The sequence below is a fragment of the Hirundo rustica genome, chromosome 5 (assembly GCF_015227805.2).
Source record: "Hirundo rustica isolate bHirRus1 chromosome 5, bHirRus1.pri.v3, whole genome shotgun sequence".
NCBI classification, from domain to species: domain Eukaryota; kingdom Metazoa; phylum Chordata; class Aves; order Passeriformes; family Hirundinidae; genus Hirundo; species Hirundo rustica.
The window spans coordinates 26,542,408-26,567,446 of NC_053454.1; the positions used below are offsets into that span (position 1 = coordinate 26,542,408).

Here is a 25,039-nt window from a genome sequence, read left to right on the forward strand (position 1 = left end):
AGGTGAAATATAGTCACTGTCCAAATGGGACAGATGAGAATCTGGTTTTGGTTTTGCAAAAAGTGCATGCAGCGGGGATGACATGACAGCTGCACTAAGCAATATGTAGCTCTCCAAAAGGTTGTGTGGCCATTACAAGAGAGAAAAAAGTACTATCAGAAAGAGTCACTGTATTTTACTACTTCACCAACAGCAGGTGAATAAAGGAATACATTCAATATAAAATCAATTAACAAATAAATTCAATATAAAATAAGCATGTAATATGACTGGGTTGTCTGAATTAAAAAGGCTAGGTACTGCAATGCATCCTATTTTACTGGTTTTCTCTGACTAGATATTCTTGAGTGACTTCTAAGACTACGCTGATTTGGGCTCCTAATATTTTGTTGACAAATTTTGTACATGACATAATACTTGGGCTACTATATGAAATCATGAGTGAATAATGTCAAAATACTAATTCTTTATTTCATGCATGAGGGTCTTATTAAATATATGCCACACTGCTAGAATGGTGGTGTTATAAATACGATAGACCAAATTCGATAAATCAAAATTTGGAATTTTATTGAGAGACAAAATGACAGTCTCGGACAGCCACAATTAAAAGGACAGCGTCGAGCCCGGGGTCAGCACCGGGTGAACAACTATAACACACTCTGCCAGTCTGTTATCCCCCAAGTTTACATTTTTGGTTTGCAGCAGTCTCTTTTTATACACTGGATTGCTGAGAGAAACTCGGGATTTCGACGGTTCTTCCTCCAAGGCATCTTCATTAAACATTCATGTTCCAGTTCTAAGAGTTTGAATAGGGCGGAGGGGGAGGACAACGCTGTTAATGGCTGTGGCCAGGTGTGGTGTGGAGATGTTAATTTCAGGAGGAGACAGTCTAGATATCGCTCTGATGTAATCATCTGTGTCTCCGGGCTCTCATCCCCTTTTTCCGTCGTCATTGTTCTTCTTCTAATGTTTCCCAGCAGAGGCATTTTTGGGTCTCCCTTTCTGGTAATTCCAATCATTTTTCTTTCGTGTCCCTCCCATGTCTTTCAGGCAAGAGAAATTCCTGTGCCTTTTCTGAGCTACTTTTCTCTGAGTTAACTCTTAACATACGGGATTAAAACAGAAACTTATCCTTACAGAGATTGCATTACATTTTATATCTTTTAACACGAATTAACTTTAGGACATATACCACAGGTGGCCTTCCACAACATGCCTCAAGAAGAAGGAGGCAAAGTATGCTAGTTGGCAAAGGGAGTTCTAAATTAAGAAAGACCAGCAGGCTATACCTCTATCTGGCGCACAAAGTAAGGGATTTAACTTGCACATCGTAGGAATGTTTTAGGAAAAACATCAGCACATCCAACCTGACTCTTGTAAGACTCCACTGTGATATGCAGAATTGGAAGGGAAGGGTGTAAAGAAAAAACAAGCAATCCAGGCTCTAAAAATGACTGCAAGAGAAAATACCTGTCTATAAAGAGACGGTTGAGGCTACACAAGGGCATGCAGAAACTGAACTTCTTTTTTTCACTATTCACCTTGGTACCATATAAAAACAACTGTCTTTTAAGTAATTCTTCAGAAAGGTTGTGAGATCTTTCTCTTACTGTTTGACATTCACTGAAACAGAGCCATTGAGGGGATTTTTATATGTTGGTCTCCCTGGGACAGAGTGGTAAACATGGATGAGTGCAAACTCATTTATTCAGTCTATTTGCAGAAGACTGCGAATGCCCCAAGAGCACAGCGAATCCTGCCTAGCTGCAGTCACCCAGTGACACTGTGACACATGTCAGGTGGGGTTTCTATACTGGGCTAAAATAAAGGGCAGTGTGGGAAAGGTTCTGAGATGGACTATGTGAAAAAAACCCCATACTTCACGTTCAAATCAGCTGTGTGCCAGTACTGCAGATTTGGTGGTGTGATGGGGCTTGCTTCTGATGGCTCACAGCCAGGAAAGGTGGATTCATCCCTCAACCTCTGTATGAGCAGTTGAGCAATCCAGGTATGTGGCTGTGAGGTTTGCACACAAGGGGAGTCACATGAAACAGCAGATTAGTGTGTTGAGCAATACCAGCTCCTGAGCTCCAATCCTGGTGGTGCTGCTGACCACACCGGTGGCCTCATGCCTTGTCTCTGAATTTACATATCTGGGAGAAAGAAAAGACTTTCACGGAGGCACTGTGTGCTCTACCCAACTTAAATTTTTGCAGCACCTTTTAATATAACACACACCTGATTTGCCTTCTGCCAGGTCTCTTTCAGATGAGTAGAAGGAAAAAAGGCCTAAAATTTGATCTGTGCTCATTCACAGACACTTTAAAGTAATCAGAGAGGTGTAAAGGGACCTACCTGGGAACAAAGTATGAGAGTAACATTCAATATGTGATCCCTCCAGGCACACTTCCAAACATACCACCACCTTTTACTGCTTCTTAGCAAGACTTATGACTAATGAGGTGGGTTTGTTACTAGAAACGAACTTTCTTTTCTTAGGAGTTTTAAAATAGAGCTGCATCTGAATAAGGAAGTATGTAAATTCGGTCCATTTAATAATTACGAAAGCTGAGCTATGAATAATCCTGAATAAAGCCAGGCAGATTGCAGGCTGTAGCTATAGGACTTTCAAAATAGCAATGGCAAGAAGCATCAGCCCTGCAGAAACCCAGCACTGCTATTTATGCTGGGTAACTATTAATTTACTAAAGAGATTACAGCAATAAAACTTATCTGCTTGTTTATTCAATGTTTTCCCATTTCTTTTCAAAGGTGAAAATATTTTGTTTTGTTTTCTGAACAACTCATGTAAGTTATTTATTAGATATTGTATGCTATATCCATGTTATATGTTATATCATAAATGTACTACATTACCAAGGATTTGAGACATGTTACTGTACAGGATGCTGTTGCAGTAAATGCAAAGACTGATTTCAGATATCAAAATTTGATCAGACCATCTTTTAGTCCAACAGAAACTGTTTTTCTCCACGTCCGTATTTCATTTTGATTCCTGACCGCTGGCGTAAGCCACATGTCAATGAGCACACTATCTTTCACATTCCTCCACTCTTCCCTCCTTCAAACTGAATATACCAGTGTACCAGACTTACTGTTAGGAAAAATCCCAGTGTAACTATGTGATTACTTTAATTAATCAAGGCCTAACGTATGATTTGGGCCTCTGTGAATATTAATACAATCAATCCTGCAAGAAGCTTGTGCATATGGATGGTGGATTTGCATATGTCAAAAATTAATTTCCTCTGCAGTCATTCATTTTAATCTTGGGGAAGCACTCTAGAGTACGTTAAAGACAATATTCTAATGGAAAGTTATTATCTAGCTCTTGAACTCTGTGTGATAAACAGTATATAAATTAACTCAAGTATTTACGTTGCACTTCAGCAAAAGTTAACATTTCTGTTCTAAGGCTCCATTTATACTGCCTGTAGTTCAGAAGTTAAAGACCAAAACACTCAAAACACCTTCATGAGAACAAAATTATGGTAAAAAGTTACCAGCATGTTTCTAGAAGGAAACCACGTCCTTATATTCAAGAGGAAGACATTTTACTGAAGCCCCAAATACTTGCTTGTTGTTTTAAGAGTTAGAAATATTTTATGATTACTGACATATAGTTTTCCCTAAGATGGACAATGGAAGACATGAGAAAGGGGCTATAATTTCACATTTTTTGCTTTGACACTTAGGACAACAATTTCTATTACTGAAACACTATTAAGTTCTATTACTGAAACACTATTACAGGCTATGCTTGCTGTAAAATCTTCATACCGCATCCCTTGTGCACATTATGAATTTCACTACAACTTCACATAAAAAAAAAAAAATCTGATTCCTTTTATAATATTAGCAAATAGTTCCAGCTTTCCACAGCTGCAGAAGCTTGCTGTCCCTAGAGATTTGCCACGGTACAGCTCTTGCTTCCAATCAAAACAGTGACATAGTGGCCATGATTTACTTGCAGGGGCTTGATTAGGGGTTCGCACACTAGTGAGCAAATATGAAAGAACTTTTAATGTGCAGCAGGACTTTTAATCATACACCCCCCCAAAAAAATGAAGGAAAAAAAAAAAAATCCTGACCAAAAGCAAAGGCAAATAGGAGCTGTACTTAAGACTTCTCTTCTTCTGTCGTTAGGCTTCAACAGAAATGGTCACCCATAAATGAGACTGGTTCTTTAAACAACTTCAGCCTTATGATTTTAAATGGTAAACATCTGCACTGTTAACAGTAATAGAACAGCAAAACTTGCATGACAGCAGGGAAGAATAATTAAAAGGCTTAGCATCAGACTAAAAATGACTCTCAGATAAAACTGGCAGTTTTCCTTTTAGAATTATTAAGAAATAAATAGTGAGAAGAAAAATTAAAAACATGATAATTTATTTTAAAAGAGAGTGAGTTGATATATGAGAGGAACATTTGTATTTCTGTGTTCAAGGTAAATGTCTTGATTAGCATCAAAAATAAAAATTACCATGTGATCCCTTTTTGTTGTTCACATTGAATTTGCCTAAGCAGAATGGAAATGGTAACTATGCATTAAAAATTCCAGAATTATTTTCTGTTAAAACAAGGCTTAAAACAGCCTACAGAACAATATAAAATGACATTTAGTGGGCTGATGATGTTTTGAAACTTAATTAGTTGCCAAGCTGTAGTCTTGGATACTGAAGTCTAAAATCTAGCAACTTCATTTTGAAAAAGTTAAAGCTATTGCACAGGATTTAAGTAGTGATAAAGTGATCTCAGTTTTCTCCAATAACATAATATATTAGATGGCTGCAAAGAGCATGTATTCTAACTGCTTATTTCTATCATTTTACGAAATACTTTTGACTGTGAGGTAGAATGAGATGCCATCATTTTAAGGTCTGTGTTTCTGAAAATGCCTGCCTTCACACGCATGGTGACTTTTGGTTTTCTGTTTAAAATGCTGGCAGCTATGAAAAAAAGAAAACCACAATGATGCTGTATGGATTCACCACTTGACAGAGATCTTAAGCCACAAATACAAACGGTACATGAAAATTTTATGAGTTACAGGGTCCGACAGTGAAATATTTGCAAATGTTGCTATTCCTCTCTCTGCAACTGCAGGGATATATATGGTAGAATACAGGAAAAAAAAAAAAAAAAAAAAAAAAAAAAAGCGCCATGTTCAAACCCTTAACTGCGATGGCAATTCTCAATATACAGCTTAAAACTATTATTATCACATAAGTTACTTATTAAGAAAAAAGCCTGAAGCTATTTGTCTGTCTACATTTAATCTGACAGTCTATTTTTCCTCCCAATAAAATAGTTTTTAAGAGTCAGATTTTTCCAGTATTTTTGTTCTCTGATAGCAGAATTCAGGTTTGCAGAATTGTTTCATTTTCTGCATTTTGGAGTCTTCAGCGAAGCAGCTGTTTACTTCCAAAATGGTTATACAGTGAAAATACATCTGCATTTATGGAGTTAATAGTCCTCTTATTAATTTTACTCCGCCTTTTTTTTTTTTTTTTTTTTTTTTTTAATAGAAACCTAATGAGAACCATGTTTATGTGCTCAAAGGCACAGAGGAAATTCATTACTCTGAGGAATAACACACTCCACAAGTGAAATGAAAGTAATCTTATTTATGACAGGAAGGGGCCTTCACTAGACTCAACTCCACCCCGCTTGGACTGATACTGGCTGCATGAAAGAAGCTGCAAATTCAGGAACTGGTTTCAAATGTAAGCCTCATCTCAGCAATAAACACATTTGCAGTTTAGTCTCTCAAACATTTAAAATCTGCTGAAGGGGAAGCACCCAGTTACTATATTTACTATCAACATGTCACAAAATGAATGCATCAGTTACAAGAAAAGCAGGGATATGGCCTCTCATTCTAGGTCCCCTCTTTTCACTGGGAAGTGAGCCTCCCTCTGCTCCTTGGTCAGCGGTCACCACAACCCGCACACGGCCAGCCTGCTCGTTTATCTGATATCTGTTTATCTGATCTGGCCCTTTGCTTTGGGTTTAACAGCGCTGCTGCAGCAACTGAAACCCCCAAGTTTATGCGCACTTGGTTGTGGGGCGAAGAGAGGCCCGCAAATACGCTTGTCTGGAGAATCCTTGAGGAGTGGAAGGTGGAGACTGTGGGGAAGGGTAGGCGCTGCAGGGCTGAAGCCTCAGCTTGCTTCATGCCCAGAGGTGCTCAAGGTACCCCGCACAGCCAGTTAATTCCCTAAGCAGAAAAGGGAAATCAGAAACGCCCAAAATGATTTACTGTCCCAACACACAGCCCCGTACATGTGTGCGCCCGAGCATCTGGCATCCACGCGCACGTATGTGTATGTGTCTGAATTCGAAAGAAAGAGAAAAACCTTCCCGCAAAAAGGGAGGATAATGAGAGAGCGCCTGACAAGTTACTGCTACGTCTATTTCGGTGTGAGATTGTATCTTTTTCTTGAACAAAATCAAATCAAAAAAGAAGAATGTTCCTTAGCACTGTGAAAGTCATACCCTATGTTCATCCCATTTCTAGAGACTTCAAAAGAGAGCTTTCATTAATGGAAAGTCGTGATGTACAGCAAGCTCCACATGCGTTTGCAATTTCTGTATCTAAACGCACATGTTTTGCATTCCGTGGGTTTCTTCCCGAACTGCCTTGAGCTGCAGAGGGGCAGGCGGCGGGAAGGAGCTGCCGCGCCGCGGCTTCCCGGCGGCAATGAGCGCCGCCGCCCACGAGAAGGCACTGTGTGCTAACGAATAGGAACATGCCGGCATTGCTGGAGGAAACTGCGTTCTTGGCTCCCGCCGACGCTAAGGACCCAGCACAAGATGTGTGGGTTTCTCCAGCGTCATGAAGGACAGCTGCCTTTGTCTGCCCGCAGATGTTTGGCCAGTTGCAGTTTGGATGCTTGACCAGTGAGTGAGACGAGCTCTTCAGCCTTGCAGAAGGAATTAACTGATATTCTCGGACATCTTCCCCAAAAAAAGCAACTTTTAACACTAAAACAAGCTTGACGAATTTGAAGATTTAGTTAAAGAAAAACATATTTAGCTCTTCCTTTGTTATATTGCTTTTGCAACTACAGTATATTTGCATTTGTATAGGCACTTCGCTTTTGCCTCATGTGATCTAAATTCTCCCTCTGCTTCGTGCCACAACAAAGCAACTAATCCTTTGTTTGCAACATTAGTCAGCTGTCATGGAAATTAATATGATTTCACAAATTCAAAAGTATGAACATTTTTTGATCACATATTAAGAAAATAGGGTGTTCAAGACAGACCACATCTTTTAGAAATAGCTTGGTATGCAGTGAGTGCAACAGAAAAAGGATCTTTTGGAAGAATAGAAAACTTTTAAAACACATAAAAACCCCAAAGTCCTGCCTTAGTCTAAAATATTTGAGCACTTCTCCCAACAAGCAAGTTGTACTTTAGATCTTGAACATTCCTCCCAACAGGAAAATTGTACTTTAAATCATTTGCAGCTTTTCGTTTGCACAGAAGATTTCTCAGTCTCTTTGTCTGGATTTGAAGTTGTCAGGTAGGAGAGCAGAATTGAGACTCTCCTCTTCCCTTGACAAAAGATCTATTTGCTGACAGAGATGAGCAAGGGAGTGGACAATCTCAGCAGTGTTTTTCTACAGCCATATTTTATTCCCCTCTTAATGTGAACACAAAAAAGCAGAAGCAGCTGCATTGAAGAAATAAGTGAAGCCGCTCTCAGTAATGTCTGTATACCTCATGGGCCAAAATTCTCCATGATGACAAGGCTAAAGGCCAGCACAGAGCCATGGTACACGCAAGGTCACTGAGGACTTAGATCTACTTTCAGGTCATGTATGATCCCAGGTTAAAACAGTCTGAGCCTCTTGAACAAGATGACAGATAGTGCCAGACGCCTCCTTGGGTTGTGGGAGCTGCCAGACTAGCTCCATATGGCTGAAAGAGAGATCTCTTGACATTATCAGAATTGAATTAAGTTGAACTGGCAAGAATGACATAGTTAGTATATGGAACTGCTTGCCTTCTAGGTGATGCCTCTTCTCCCAAATTAAATTAGCCACCCCCTGCCCCAGCAGAAAGCCACCTACCCACAGCTCACACATACCACCTGCCTTGGGTGGTCAGGCAGGAAGGGGACACAATTCCCTCCCTTTCACATATCTCACAACTGCTGAACAGACTTGTACCACAAAGCACAAGCCTTGCCAGTAATCTGTGCTCAAAGATCTGGAGGTGGAGTTTATAAAGAGTATATTCACTCCCCTTAAAGAGATTTTGAAAACAATGCATGCCAACACTTGTAACAACTATGTTCTTCCTCTTATATGCATGCCACACTGATGTTAAGCACCTCAAAATGTTAAAGATGAAGGTGAGCTTAGGTGAAAATGTCAGCCATAGATTTCACTAAATTCCACAGCAATCCATAACCTTCTCAGTGTAAGAGGGAACAACTGGCCACACAGGAACACAGGAAGCCAGTTTCAGTGATAACCACCAGCTGACCCTTTTCTGTCATGAAAGAGAAATCTAGATTTATTTTAAAATATTCTTCAGATATTCTAGAATATGTCCAATTACATTTTTTTCATTCGTTTTTCTGGTTATATTAGAATGTTTATGGAGCACTAGTATCTGAAAACCAATATTCCCCTGAAGCATCTGTAGTTCAATCCCTCGAGGACACTTTCAAGGAGAACTGGTTCAGCAAACAAGTTTAATTTTACTTCTTGAGCTCACACCTCACATCTGCATTCAACATTGGAGTGGGGCCACAGCTCGTAAAAATCTGTGTAGCTTTAACTCATGAAGCTACTACTTTTAGGCAAAAAGAGTAGCATTTATCTCTATTTTGATGAGTTTCTTTCTTAAATCATCAAAATTAATTGCCAGGACACCTGGATTCTGCCACAGCATGGATGTTATATAAATCCACCAAATTTTAAGCCCACTATGAGACTGAATTAAACTGAATTTAGTGTGAACACTAAACTGGATTTAAGTAAGCCAAGTTACAATAATGTAATAAGACAGTAAATCAGGTATGATGAATAAAGTGTAAAACTACACAAAGAGAAATGTGAGGTTGCACTTTCATCCAGTACAGTTATGCTACAGTTAGCAATTAGAAGAAAATGCCCTAAATCTGAGGAACCTCATTTCACCCTCCCTTAGCTGCCTAGACCCTTTGTCACAATGACAGAGTTGATCCAAGCAGCATGACTTTGGAAAGGTGGGTGCCTTGAAAGAGCCTTTTCTCAAGCTATAGCCAGTTACACTTAAATAAAAATGTACCAACGAGGTTTGCTGCAGTACTCCCCTGCAACAGTTTAGCTGACTACAGTTTGCAAATGCTTTGGGTTCATGGATTTCCTTCTTTGTGCCTTTCCCAAATGCATACAGACCTGAGGATGATGCCAACCACGAGTTACTGGCACCCTTTCAGATCCCACTCAACCCCTCCATTAGCTGAAATACAAACAAGCTTACAGCTAACAATTTGCATCCTACTATTTTCTTTATGCTTAAATAGGTCTTTCTGGAAAATGGATCTCCACATTATCTGTGCCAAAGATCATATGTAAACTCTTGAAGAGCACTCAGAAAATACAGCACAGCTCATGCCAGTCTAACCTTGCTCATTAATAAGTACATTGAGCATATGTTCATACATAACTCTGGGACTGTACTTGTACAATCAAATTAATCTTTGGACTGCTGTTGTTTAGCCATAATTTCCTGCATCTAGTTTTCAATTGCATATACAGTGCTGCTAATAGTACAAAAATACTATCCCATAAAAATCATAATCACTGATAACAAAGCTGATAATGGAGTAGAATGTTCCACTTCCACTACATTAATATTATTACCATTGAACATCCATAATCACTTGTGTCTGTATCACATAAAAATGCTCGTATTTGCAGCCTTTGCTGAAACTCAGCCTAGAAATATTTCAGTGGGGGTGGAAGGGACGAAACAGCAAAGGCAGGGAAGGAAGAGACAAGTCAGTAACTTTCCCAAGACACTGATTTAATTTAAAAGGGTAGTAGCATTTTTTTAGTAGCTGGCCCCACAGCATTGTTCCCACATTGCCTGCATTAGTTCCACCCCATTGCTAATTACTGTTTGAATGTGATGTCCTGTGCAGAGGCTAAACAGAGCAGTCTCCAAAGCCTCCCCCAAGTGACTCTGTCTTGCTGAGCAAGCAGGAAAGACCTCTGATGTGGGAGGATGGCGCATGCCTGTCAGGCCAGGCAGAAGGGACCAGCCTCCATCCAACCCAAACCCACGACAACAGGACTCAACAAGAGCCTTCCCTGCCCTGAGTGAGCACCAACAGCACGGCTAATCGGAGGAGACACCAGCAGTTGCTCCCAGTTCGCCTGTTTGCTTTGAGCAGCTGTCTCCAGTGTTGGTGCCCAGACAATAAACCAACAAGGGGGTGCTGTGCTGACTCAGGTTTGCCCGAATCCACAGGACAACAGGCATTTCAAAAACTTGCTGCAGGACCAGCAGATAAGTGTGACAAACCTTGCATGGGACTGCTTCCACTTGGATGGGTTCTCATGATGTATGGATGAATCACCTGTCTCCATACAAGGTCCCATTCACCTCTGTGACCAATGAGTCTGAATTCCAACCTCAAAAAAAGCAAAATGCCCCTTTGTTGATGAATAAATTATACAGATGAAACAACAGCACTCAGAAATGCTGAGCTGGTGTTCCTTCAACACATGCTGTATTGGTTGGCAGGGAAAAGAAAATCTTCCATTTTACAAAATAAACCTACTATATAGTAGGTTTATTATAGGTAATATTTTTATTATAGTGAATTCTACATATAAGAAATCCCACTAGAAAAATGCAGATTTTACTGTAATTTTCTTAGAAATTACCTTATTATAAACCCTGTGATATTTAAAAAATAAAACTATATTTCATAGCCAAGTTCAGCATTTAACCTTAAAATATCAGTGCAAGGAGAGAAAAAAATCCAAAACCAAACCCACAGAAAACCCCCCAAACCTATTTCCCTTTCAAAATCATGGGTTTTAACTTTTTGACACGTGTTGGGGAATAGCATAGGAATTTCTTGCCAAAGCAATACATCACGGCATGAATGTTTTGATAAGGATGTTGTTGTAATTGCCTGTTTTTACATTAGGAACACATGGCAAACTGAAGTGTGTGTGCAAACATGATATTCTCAGTACAAAACTGTGAGAGTGCATCTACAGTGACCTGTTCTGAGGAGGAGAGCTGTGCTCTGCAGCTCTCAACAAAGTCAGACTATTTCAACTTGTGTTCAGCACAGCTGAAAAAAAAAAAAAAAAGCTACATAATTGTATCTCATTTCTTACAGAAGAACAGTAAAAGGATGCTCATTGTGTAATATTTTGATCCTTCCATAGAAAAAACCTCACACAATACAGTTTATTTCCTTCAAAACTGCGGTTTCTTTCACTTTACGTAAATCATCGCAATCTTTTACTGCTAAAAGAAAGACCTCACTGCCAAGAGACGCAATGGATTGCCTGCTCTCCTGCAAGGGCTCTTGGCTTGAGAGAGACCTAGATAGGAACTGAGCAGCACCTCCTGAGCAACAGTGCCAGGACAGCAGCTGGAACCCATTACAGAGCAGGACAATCCTGTCCAAACAGCTGAATGCCAGGATCTCAGGGTACGAAAGGCTTAGAGGACATTGCTATAAAAAAACCAAGGCTCTTCATGAGAGTTTGGATTTTTGGGTTTAAAAGAAGCTTTGCTGGCTACTGAAAACATTCCTATAATTTTGTTGTTTTGATAATAATGTGAAAGGAGCTATTCCCCCAGTACTGTGGCTCTGAACAGCCAATGGTCTTCTGGGAGAAAAATAAATGTCAAGAAAAGTAAACTGAAAGTGCTTCACAACAAAAGAAGGGGGAAAAAAAGAAAAAAGAATTAGAAGAAAAACAAAAGGATTATTTTTAAGCTTAGCGCTAGTAACTATCTCCTAACACCACTCAGGAAACAGAAGTTTTACCCCAAAGTGCTGCACACCTCTGTTGTGACATGATACATTTGAAATCATTTTCAATAACTACAACTTGCATTTCAATGAGACTGAAGATAAGCAGTTCTGTTCTGAGAAACTTTTGAAGATAATCACTTTATGGTAAGGTCTCAGCCCAAACACTGGAGAAAGCTGAAAGATAGGAAATGTGTAGATAACCATCTACTGCTGGAAAACAATTCAAAACTTACCAAAGGACAGTTTGGGCTAGAAATATTTCAGTTAGGAAGTGGGAGTGAGCAGGGTCTCTGAAATAAGGAAAGACCACCAATCAGCTCTAAATGCAGCAGTCTGTGCAGCCTCTCCCTTAGACAGTTCCAGGATGCTGGTTTTCATCTGCAAAGTCCTTCCTTGTGGTGGTCCCAAAGAGCTGCTGCTGATTAGCCCACAACAGGAGCAGAGGAAGACTGAGAGGAAGATGAGCAGTCAGCTCATGTAAAAGCCATGCCAGAGTGAGCTGGCAGGAAAGACAGGGAGATGCTGGCACCCCCTCACCAGCAGGAGGGAACTCAAACCCTTCATTTCCCCCCTACATATTCCTCCAACAAGGAAAACAGACTACAGATTAACTCTGATTGCCAAAACACCAGCACCTGAAATGTGTTTTGCTCCTTGTTTACACTAACTCAGTTTCTCTGAGGCATTCAGATACAACAGCCTGGGAATAGATTGCTATTTACTGAGGACTTTTAGCACAGAATAAACAACTGCAGATACAAACCTGCTGTTTTCAGGGTCTGCCAGGCACAAGCCAATACCAATGGCAATTTCCCCAAATCACTCATGGATTCCGTTGCATCTGCCCCTCTTATTTTTGATAAACTTTAAATCAAACAGCAAGTCTGCCTTCCCAAATGGCCACATTTACCAAAGGCAGGCCAAGAGAAAGACTTGGGCTATATTTTTCATTGCACAATGGCAAAAGCTATGACCAGCAAAGCTAAAACTCCACAAACAGCTGCAACTGAACTGTACAGGCAGTGTAAGCTGTGCAGGGCAACCACCCGAAAGCAGCAGAGAAGAAAAGGTGGGAGAGCTGAGGTGGAGGAAGGACAGCCCAGAATGAGAAACAAAACTACCAGAGCAAATATGCTGACAGCGGGTTTCTTAAAAATATGCCTCTGGCCTAGTGAAGTGCTGGAGGGAGAAGAAAAAAATGTGGCATCTCCTAGGAGATAAAGCCTGCCTGTGGTGGGGAGCGAGGGAATTGCTGTTCTGACTGTGCCTTTGGGCTGGTTGCAAAGCCTGATTCCTGCCACTCTGGGGTCATGAACAGACTTCTCTGGTGGGAAATGATGACAGGACAACTCTGTAGTTCAGTCTTGAATTCAGGTGAGAGAAGAGATTAATATCACCACCATCGTAACGAGCTTGTATGTGGTAGACAAAGCTTGCAGGCATGAGAGGGCTTGCATGGCACAAAGGAGGCTGCCCAGGCAGGGCAGCTAAAAACAGTCTTAAGCCTCTGGGTCTGCTGCTTAAGTGGCCAGAAAAGACCGAGAAATTAGAAAAGGAAAATGGGTTGCAGAAAAGAGCTGAAAATGACATTTGTCCAGCTTCAGGAAGCTGACAGATTCTCGTTTCTGGGTACAAAACCCAGTACAAACTCAGGGAAAATAAGCTCATACTTTGAAGAGTTAATGTCTGTGCACAAAACAAAGTGGAGGATTGTACTTTGGGACATGGGGATATTGGGAATCAAATATGAAACTCAAGATGAGAAACAGACAAAGAAAGAAAATGGTATCTACAATTTCTGGCTTTAATCATCACTTAAGAGCCAAGTCTGGAGCAGCTAAGGCACGTGATGACTACTTGGATACTCCTGAGGGACAAACTAGGCTCTCAGAGAAGGAAAACGACCCCTCGCATGGGATGGATGGGAGCATGAGCAGGTCCCAACTATCACATTCCACCAGCAATTTATGGTGTTTGACACAGATGCACAATAGTTTTTGCTCTTCGGATGCTGCTTTTTTCATGAGGGAACTTTTATGTATGCTCTGGTCCATACAGCTTAGAGAATTCAATTTTTAAGCCTGAAATTTAAAAAAATCTTGAGTTTATTTTAAGAACACATACATAGCCTCACTTTTCAGTTTGGTAAGGCTGAGAATGACAGTAAGTAACCAACTACTGGCCTTGTCTATTGTAGATTTAAGGTGATAAGAAGAAAGGCAGTCAAAGGCTCAACATGGTCTATGCCTTTGAAGGCTCTGCCACTGTGCTGTTTCACTTTGAATGTTTGTAACAAGCCCATAGTTATACTCCCTAGTGGAGGTGGTGTTCCAACCGTAGACCAAAATTAAATTAAAATGAGAAGTACTGTTTGTTTGTGTCTGGGTCAAGAACTATTGCAATCAGACCTCACATTTCATGACCATGATCAGAACCAGATCATTTTACACAGGGGATGTCAAATACACCGAGTAAAATTGTTTGGATTTTTGCTTCATTTTTTATTTTCTTTTTCTCACCAAAACAAAAATATTTCATTTGATTGCACTGAACAGTTTTTGCATTTTCATGGAAAGGATTTTCTAGAATTTCAATCTCTACTGTAAAATAAACCTGCAGGCTAAATCTGAAAATACTCTCATTTTTTCTGAAAGCATTGTGTGCAAGTTACACTGACCAAATTCTAGTCTGTTCATGCAGATTTCCTATTTAAAAAAAAAAAATTAAATTAAAAATATCAGTGAAATTAGAAAGCAACAAACAAAAAATATACCATGAAAGCTATTAGTGTATCCTATATGCTTTTTATCTATTTGATTATGACAGCTGTCTCACAAATAGCTGTCTTGGAATGCAAAGAAATGGCAGAAAATTCTGAGTGCTCAATTGTTTCTGTAAATTTGGCCATACGGCTGTAGTATTTCCTTTACAAATTGCAAAAAGACTTTGCTTCCAGCCCCAGCTTTGTGCTAAAGCTGTGCACTCCTGATCTGAGATCTCATTTCATTTGTTAATTGACGTTTTACAAACTCAGCAAAAGAGAACAGATCAGAGGTAGAAACCAATCAGAATTATACTAAAGGTTATTTATATATAGGCTATACTCTGCAGTTATACTTAAAAGAAATGCAGACATACCACCTAATACTTGCACAGTTAGGCACAAGAACAACTGTGCTCACTCTTATTCCATGATACACTTCTGATTGCATTTAAAGCATTTGCAATCCCAGGTGAATGTAAACCTGTTTTTAAGGACTTTCCCTCCATATTCTTACTTCATTATTAACAAAACGCTATTAACAAGAGGAGTTAAGATTGCTTCTGTTTGAATGTTCAGATTACTTTCAAGGGTGGTTATATCCTAAAGTAAGATTTACTGTAATCCTTGACTTGAGGAAAGTTCCATCATTTCTGCAATCTCTTTATCCTAAAGTCCTTCATTTTTAATATTCTGTAAACATTCCTTATTTTACACGTTACTTTAAATGTCATACATGGTATTTCCATGGTTTGAAGATATACAGTAATAGACATATATATATATATTTATGTACATATTCATTGCTGTATCAAAGCAAAGATGGTGTGCATCCCCAAATAAGAAAAGTTTACAGTTAGTAAACCATCAGGACATCTATGGAGCAGAGCAAGACAGCTGAGATCAATGAGCAGATCTGGTCCCTGGTATGTCAGCTGGAAGCTGATTGCAGTAGCTGTGTAAGGTTGACATTTACTGAGAGAGAAGAGAGAGTGCCCTTCTCACAATATTTTGGGGCTTTAGGGAAACTGTGATTGCCTAAGCTCTCCTAGAAATGGTGCCCAGTGAGCAGTGAAGCAAAAGGCAAAGATGCTATGGGGAGCCTTTCAAGCACTGATGGATAGGCTGGTGTGCAATACATCAGAACATCAGCAGTCAAGCTGCTTAATTAATGAAAGACGACTCTTTATGTGAATTATTCCAAATTATTCCTGGTTTCTCCAAAACCAGCCTTGCTGCAAGATTTGGCTTTCATTTAACTGCAAGAAATTGAAATGCAGAGCAAGGAGAGCATAACTTAGCATTACTAACACACAGTTTTGCATTTAGAATAATTTTTTTTCAGGACAACATCTCTGTACATCTGAGGTCTTACCTGTGAGATACCAAAACTGACTGCTTAATCTATCATGAGAAATAGCTAGCAGACAGATTCAGAAGTAGGTCAAGTCTCATCTTAAACATTTTGAAATGAACACATGCACAAAAAAATCCTTATTCACAGAGTAGGACTGCATGCACCACATACACCATACAAAAGCTTCAGTCAAAACTTATTGGAAGGCAATTATGCCAAAGGATCCACAGTTGGGGAGCACCCAGGTTGTTACAACTGCACTGCCTAAGCCTGTGCCAGAGTCTTTGCTAATAACTAATAATTGCGTCTTCAGCTGATTGTTTTTTCCTTTCCTTTTAGGATTTTCACCTTCACGACCTGCTAATGTAGTCATTTGGGTACCAAAGTTTCCGCTACAAATGCTGTTCCAACTTGCTGCAGTCAGTCAAAGCTGATGACTAGCAGCATATCATATAGGCATGGAATAAAGAAAATTTAGTCCTAAGAAATTTGGTCCCCAAGAATTTGCCATCAGCTTCAGCGGATTCAGGATTTCAATTACTGCTCCTAGGCCTTCCAGAAAACAAAATAAACTGTACAACACACAAGCTCGTTGTTCAGAACCTTGAAGGGATACAAATAGTCTAGTACCTATAAACTCTTTTTTCATATTACTTAACTGCTTTTCAGTAATAAAATACAATAAATATGGGTCAACCTATTATGAAAAATTATGTAACATAGTATTTTTAATTTCTGAACGAATAAAGATACTAAGACTTGCTAAGCAAGTCCATAGTATGCACAATGTATTTTTAAGTGTTTCATAAGACTTTTAACATGTGGTTTTAAAGAAACACATGTACACCAGCTGTGCAGAAACAAAAATAAACTTCAGAACTCCAAGGCCCCATTTTGAGGTACTTTTTAGGTCAATCCTTTGCAAACTAAGAGTTTGTCTCAGTACAACTTAGTAAACTAAAATCTCCATGATTTCAGCTGCTAAATAACTTATCCTGAAAAGTCTCCAATGCATAGAAACTCAAGTACCTGATTTAAAGATAGGAGGGTACTGTGTAGTCAGCAATATTTTCACTTTGATAAAGCAAAATGCTTGTCTGAAACACTCCTCACCCCTGAATAAAGAAAGGAGGGTTGATCTTCCTACAGGTCTCAATAAATATATGCTTGGCATAGCCTCAGTGCTGAATCTGGTTATGCCTTTTGATTCCCCCCTTCCCCCACAACTACCTATGCCTGCCTGGTCAGCTACTGTACAGTTTCACACTGTGATCAAAATGATACACCTCTCTTTGAATAAAGGCTGCTTCTAAGCTTACTTTCCATAATTTAAACATGATCTTCTAACTTACTGCTTTACAAGTATTATGGAGCAGTCAATGAAACGAAGCATTTCCAGTTCAGGTAAATGGATTAACTTCCCAGCATTCATCCAGTGCGGCACTGGAAGGGAGATCACAGTGACTCCATCCAGCAAATAGTGCTGCCAATGCACTGCTGAATATAAAATCATTTCATGCTGGGGCTGCAAAACAAATGGAAGGCCTGCCAGCTGCAGGAAATCTAGGAAAGAGAGAAACGTGCTTTTTACCGTTGAGAAGTTAATGACAAGCCAACACGATGGTGAATTGCTTTGAGAGTGGGCTGAGTCATGAGACAGGTCCGGGTGAGTTAGGGACAGGCACCAGCACAGCTCTCAGGGAATCTGCAGGTGGATGGGCTCCTACTGTTTGAAATCATTGAAGCTCAACTGCGTTAACTCTCAGTTAAGGACAAGCCTGGCCTTAAACGAGGGGCTCAGAAGACATCTTACCATATCAACTGCTCTCATGCTCATGTGAAAATAAAGTTTAATGAAATTATAAATGTACACAAAACATAATTTAAACAGCACTAATAGCCAGGGACAAGCTGTCTTCACAAACTTTGACGTCAGGTGATCTTTTCAATTATGTCAAATATCAGGAGGGAATGTGTGACTTTGTAACACAAGACCAACCCCCGAGAAGAACTGGTGTGGCCTAAAAAGTTCCTGTTAGCCACTCATGTCCTTCAACATCATTCTCATCACTGCAGTGTGCTTCTCCATGGCTGAGTGGGTCCTGTCATGGTATGTCTGAGTGGTGCCAAGGAAAATGATGCAGAAGGTTTCAAAATTAATCTTTAAATGTCTTCTCTGTGCATACAATCACAGTCTGTAGAAGAGCATTTAATCAGCATCCATTCTTTTGCAATGTTCATAATGTCTGGAAGTTTTCCAAAGTATTTTGTCTTCATAATTCTCCTCTCAAAACTTCCAGTAATTCATATTTAGCACAAATAAACATATTCTCCCTTAGTCAACAAAACAAGAAATGTTTTTGTTGTCAAGAAATGTCTTGAATTTCAACTTTTTTTTAATGCTATGAAAGTAAAAAACACCGACTATTCCATCTTTTGTTGAGATTTCAGATATCTATGAGCAGGACTACACTATTTTCAAACAGGTTAATTTAAACTTCTGACCCTGTTGGGCTTTAGATTCTGCACTTTCTACTGAAGTTTTAGCAAATTCTTCTCATCCTGTCAGCTGAAAGTTCTACTTTGTCTCCTTCCATTAGTGTGTGAAATGTCATTAGTTTTATCATCTTTGCAGGACAAAAAAATGACAAGTGGATTTTCAAAAGTACCTTCTGCTATTTCTATACAGGTTTTGCCTGAAAACTTTATCTTTTTTTTTTTTTTTTTTTAATCTTAAACGGTATTTAAGCATTTGTTTCCCACATTCTAGAAAGGTTTTTTGCACATTATACATTTTCCAAATATTGTTATGAAAATGTTGTCCTACTTACCCGATGGTCACTTGTTAAAATATCTAAGATTTACTGTTAAAATTACAAAAAGAAACCGAAAGTTTCCTAAAAACTGCACAACACAATCAAACAAATGGTAATTAAAAGGTTCAATTATTCTCTTGCTACACTATTTTTCAGAAAATCCTTTTGACTACATATTTCCAGATGTAACAGACCTGAAATGCTGCTCAAGTAATTATAAAAGCATACAGCTGCAGAAAGTTATTTCCTCTATCAACTGATTTTTGGAAATCAACCTTTTCTCTCTCTATATAAATATGTATATACACACACACATATGTATGTATGTATGTATGTATGTATGTATAATATCTCCCCAGCACACAATGAGTTTTTATTCACTCTATATGCCTCTATTGCACCATTCCTCCTGATAGGTGACATCTTAATACCTTCTAGCATTGTAATAAACTAACCCAATAGGCTTTTGCCAAATCAGGCCCATGGCTATATCTGTTAATCAGGTGTCCAGCTGACTGAAGGTTAATCTACGAACAACCAGAACAGAAGTAACTGTGGGCAGATACAAGACAACTTTGGCTAAATGGAGTCTGAAGAAGGCAGGTTGTAGCAAGAGCTGAGCAGATACCAGAAAAGGAGAAACTGGCAAATGGGACAAGAAATTCTGGGACATGTTATCAGCCAAAGCAAGAATACATAATCACAGATCCCATGTCAGTGGCCAGGGGTTCAAAGCAAACCACAAATAAATGTATCATGTTCATTCACGTCTCCAAGGGCTGTTTAATGTTTTTGTTCCCTGCATTTCTGCATGTTCTACTAATAAATCATCCTGCATTTAGGAAATGTGTCCGGCCTCTCCACTTCTCTGACTCTAAAACACTTCTACTGCCAGTGCTACCATATGATCAAGAAAAAGCACCATCTGTCTGTTCCAAATGTGGTCTTACTCATTTACCACTTCCACCTTACAGTTTGCATATGCTGCTTGTCACATATTTGCTTCTTTACTCCAACTTCTTTTCAAAGCATAGAAAAAGAAGAAAAAAAGGCCACCATGATGAAACAACACATTGTAACCACTATTTAAGTTTTTTCAGATTAGCATACAGTGATTAAACTTTCCTTTTTTCCAATTTGCATATCATCAGAGTTTCAGATATGTATGCAAGTATATTTCCCTCATATTGCAAACTTTTGCTAATTAATTTCAGAATTTTCAGAATGAGAACATTCTTTGAACTCAGAAGAGCATTTCTAGCACTGTCATGCAACATTGGCTCTCAGCTGTAGTTTCTTCTGGTGCTCAGATGTTCGAAACTTTCACAGAAGCAACTAGCAGAAGTACCATTCTTTCTAAAATTGGATAATACCAGAATACACCCTTTTTGTGGTCAGAAAATTGCTGCTGTGTCTGGATGATGCAAAGAAGAAATAAACGTGCAGTTCTTTTTCATCTCGGAAGATGTATACCAGAGCAATTGCAGAATTTCACTCTTGAATTTTACTTCATGGCAAAGAAAATAAGTGTCTGTCCCAGGCAGTAAGTAACCCAGTGCTTACATGACAAAGACCCAGTGGGGAATGGTATTTTCTTCTAGTTTAGAGAAGTTGTTTGCTATGTAGTGACAAAGTTTAGCTAAAAATGGCAAAGTATTTTCTTTACTGATGGGGAAGGAGTATTTTCATTATTGTGAATAAATAAATGTGTGTACATATATACACATATCTACAGATACATATAGATATAAAAATGTGTATATGTACAAAATGCATTTATATTAATGTGTGTAGATAGATAATGTTTATATATATATATAAAAATATATGTGTGCCTAATGAATAGGTATGTGAACAATACAGCACCCTGTATCCAAGACTTGTCACCAAGCCATTCACAGAGTGCGTACCTCCAAAGAGTCAGCAATTTCAGGAGCACAAGGTACTAAAGCACAAACATGGCAAAACCCAAAATGTAACACCAAAGCAGAGAGACGGATTTGTACATCTTTGATGTCTCAAACTTGAAAGAAGCCTGGACCTCCAGGAATGCAGTTGAGCATCCTGGAATTTCGGTGGGGATGAGGCAGAGCTCCTGGGGTGCACAGACTCACACATACCCCGCTCCCTACCTGCACTCTCTGCTTCCCTGCTGCTGGCTCCAGGACCCCTCAGCTGAGCCCTGCGCTCACTAAGGGAAGGTCAATCTCAGGCTGCTTCCCGATTCCAGGTGACATTGTAGCCATGTTTTCATTGTTTTCTAGAAAAAGAATCTGAGGCAATTTGAACTCGTCTGTAAAACGCTACAACATTGTACCCAAGGGCAATGCAGACCTAAGGTTCCTCTGCTGGCACACCCCAGAGCTCCTCGCAAGCCTGTATCTGTGTGCAAGTTGGCCTTCATGTTTATGTAGAAGCCTGACACCCTAGCCTCACATATAGTGCAACCATATGCAAGATATTACCGATTCACAGAATGGGCAATTCATAAAGTGAAAGGGAGAACACTGCAGAGAACAACCAGTCACAACTCCCCATTTATCAGCACCATTACAAATAACACTATTACCTATCTCCTGTGAAAACAAGGCAATGTAGCATTATTCTGTCGTTCAAAACAAAACTATAAATCCTATTTTCTGTAATCTTTCATCTTGATGGCTAAAAGTCTACACAGCTTACATAAAATACAGCATTCAAAATATTGTATCAGCCTCCATACTCCACATTTAGCATTTTCATACAGCCTATTGCAATAGACTTCTTTACAGAACTACTGACTCCCTACCACTAGTAAGTTGTTGATCACTAGTGGTTAGGAGTACACTTTCCTGTAAAATACAGATTTACCAATGCTCACAGATCCACAAGTCTGCATTCCTGGCAAACATCTGTAATTCTTATGCATCTCAGACCGACTCAGTGCAATAGATGTCAGACCCTTGCAGAATGGTGCACAGGCACCTTGTGTGTCCTGTGTCAGCACACAGTGTCACAGCAAGACATTACAAGCTATGATGCAAAGCACTTGGCCAGGTAGACCTGATTACTTCTAAGACTGTCTCATCCACCAGGCAGGATAAATGACTAAATTTGTGAAAGGGGGTTGTGTAATCTAAAGCTCTTCCCTGTGCTTTTCCATCTTGTCTCAGAAAACTTGGGACACTCCTTGCAGACATAGGCAGACTTTAACCACCAGCAGCTGGGATATGCTAAGCTGTCTCATAATCAAACGTGCATTTGAGGTTTTGCTACAACTACAATACAAGCTTTCCCCTGGAGATTTTGTAGTATTTTTCACTGATTGTGCAAGGCACAAAAGTTCTTTTTCAAGTATATATTGCAAATTTGTTAATAGCTACGTCACCTTTAGCTTCTGTACTACAATCAGTAAAGTCCTTAAATGTGCAGCTGATTCTTTTTTTTGATACAGGTAATAGAAAAAGTAATTAGAGGTAGGACTTTTCTAAATTTAATTTTCATGAACAACAGGAAACTTACTGAGATTGTAGGCAGCAATTACACTAGCAAAAAACTTGAAATTTTAAGTTCACCTGGTTCAGCATGGGAAAAGGAAGAACAGGAACACAAAAAGGATCTATATTTAAGAAAACAGGCTGAAAAAGCTAGCTTTGTATACAAGACTACAACCAGATCAAAACTACAAGGTAAAAAGACTCCAGGAAAGTTACTGTTTCCTAAAAGACACAAATCAAGACATAAGCATAAATTCCCCTATGAGGCAGAAAACCTAGAGAAACAGAAGGAGATCCTCTTGGCTAAATCATAAGGACTTTGCTGACTTCAGAAACAAAAAGTCATGGGAAGTGCAACTCAGCTCAGACCACTACAGATGAAATACAGGCACTCAGGGGCAAAATCAGGATGAACAAAGGTGCTTATAATGTCCCCTGAGAGGGATGGCAAGAAAACACTTGAAGAAGGAAAGAGGAAAACAGGAAAGGAAGGAAGAAATTTCAGAGAGATGACAACAAAAATCGAAGATACCACTATTAAATGCAAGGCAAATATATCCACTGTTATTACTGAGAAGGTTAATAGGTTTGATGCCTCTTTTCTGCAGCCTTTGCTAGGAAAGGCAGCATAATCAGATGATTAGAATAATCAAGGACAGACTAGAGGAAAACCAGACTAGATAAGTTGAGACATTTTCATGTCAGTTGGGCCAGATGAATTGCACCTGAGAGAATTTCAAGAAGTGAGTGAACTAATCTCAGACCCATTACAGGTTTTCTTTCAGGAGGTGCAGGCAATGGCTGAAGTTTCAAAAGGCCAGAAGGAGGCAAGTATAGTGCCTGTCTTTATGAAGGGGAGCACAGAACAATCCACCCTTGCAAACAGTGCGGCACCATGGCAGAAGAAGCAAGTCCCACACCAGGAATTACAGACAAGTATCATGTGGGAGAAACAAGAAATAATCCAGTCTTCTGCTCTGCAGAGATGACTCTCTTGCAGTATTGCTTCTCATTGTGATCACTACACTTGAGGAAGCACAAGGAAAACTTGGAGACAGCCCAGAGCGAAGTGCCCCAAATCATCACACAGCTAGCAAAACCAAGAATAAGAGACCTTGGTTTGTTTAGTCTGGGGCAGAGAAGACAGGAAGGAACAGGGGAACATTTTTCAAATACTTTTCTTAGTTATGCTCTACCTAAAAGACTTTTCTATGGCCAGTGAGGCTGGAGTTAAGAAGATTTAAGGTACTGGATGTTAGGAGAAACTTTTGTAGTAAAAGGAGTTACGTACTTGATTCTCTGAGAAAGTTTTGGAAGTTTTAGTGTTCATGGCAAATTTTAAGAACTGTGCAGAGAAACATCTAGTAAGAAGGGTTAAGAACTGGGCCTGCTCACAGTTGGCAGATGCAGTGAGGGATGTTTCAGGATCCTGTCAGACTCCATCTCCTGTAGTGCACAAGACCCACGACTTGGGAGCGAGATTGTCTCTCCCTCTGGACACATATAAATACCTTACCCAATAAACTCTAAAAGATGTATCAGTATGCAAATGCTGATTCTATGCCTCCTTAACTCAAGTTTATAGATCTTAACTGTGTCAAACAGAGGAGAACAATGAACTCAGGGCACTCCTTTAAGTTATGGGTGGGAAAGAACATAGGATTGCAGCTAGGAATTCTCCCAATGATGACCAACCTGCCCTAAATTGAAAATGAACATGATCTGCTAGACACGACAACATCGAATAGTTCCAGATGTGCTCCCAGTGAACTTGGCAGTAAAAATCTGGTAAAAATTTGTCAGTGCTGTAATCTAGCTAGGGGATTTGTTGTAACACAGAATAACATTTACAGAACGTTCTTGGTCCAACCTGACACGTTGATAAGCATGGGGTACAGCAAGAATGCTTGTCTTGCTTGGTTCAATTTCGGCTGGCCACAATGACCCACTTGAGTTTGAAAAATCATTTAAATTAAAATAATTTTAATTAATCTCTTAATATATTAAGAGAATGGGATAGAAATATGATCATGTAAGATGCTTCTGGAAGGGAAGAAAACAACCATAGCTCAAAAAATTAGAGAGTCGGGAAACTTGTTTTTAATCATATATTTCATGGCCTTACCCTTTATTATCCTGAATGTTTCACAGTCTCTGTTTTCGCAACCACAATGATGGGGATGAAAGCATTGATCAATCTCTATATGGAATTTTGAGATAAAAGGCTGGAAGATATGAATAGGGTCAGCATATTAAATAAAGGCACAAAATAGAGAATGAGATCTTCTTTCTCACCCTGGCATCATGCAAAAGGCTGCTGTACAAGGGAAACCAACAACTCCGTATGTTTTCAAGGAACAATAAACACTGGCAGAACACAGCCCTCCAAGGAACCTTTCCACAACTGTTGGCATATAGAGAATGGTGTCAGGAGAAGAAGCTGACACAGAAATGCTAAAAACTTTGTGCCCCTTTTAGCAGCTATTGAATGCTGTATTAAATTAGATGTGCTCCAGCTTGTTTCTCTTAAGATACTCTCATCCCCAGAGCAGGGCATTAAGTAGGAAGATGAAAGGTGATGCAAAAAGTACC

At 39.4% G+C, this 25,039-nt stretch overlaps 1 protein-coding gene and 1 long non-coding RNA gene across 2 annotated transcripts in view; both read right to left on the bottom strand.

The window, feature by feature from the left end:
* The window catches only part of SCFD2 (sec1 family domain containing 2), a 190,830-nt gene that overhangs the window by 46,934 nt on the left and 118,857 nt on the right, over positions 1-25,039 (bottom strand). The gene's annotated exons all lie outside the window — the stretch shown is intronic.
* LOC120753225 (uncharacterized) lies at positions 6,281-12,569 on the bottom strand. Its single transcript, XR_005701023.1, has 3 exons — positions 12,271-12,569; positions 10,558-10,667; positions 6,281-7,956 (listed from the first exon to the last, which is right to left on the bottom strand). It is a non-coding gene; the product is annotated as an uncharacterized LOC120753225 (long non-coding RNA).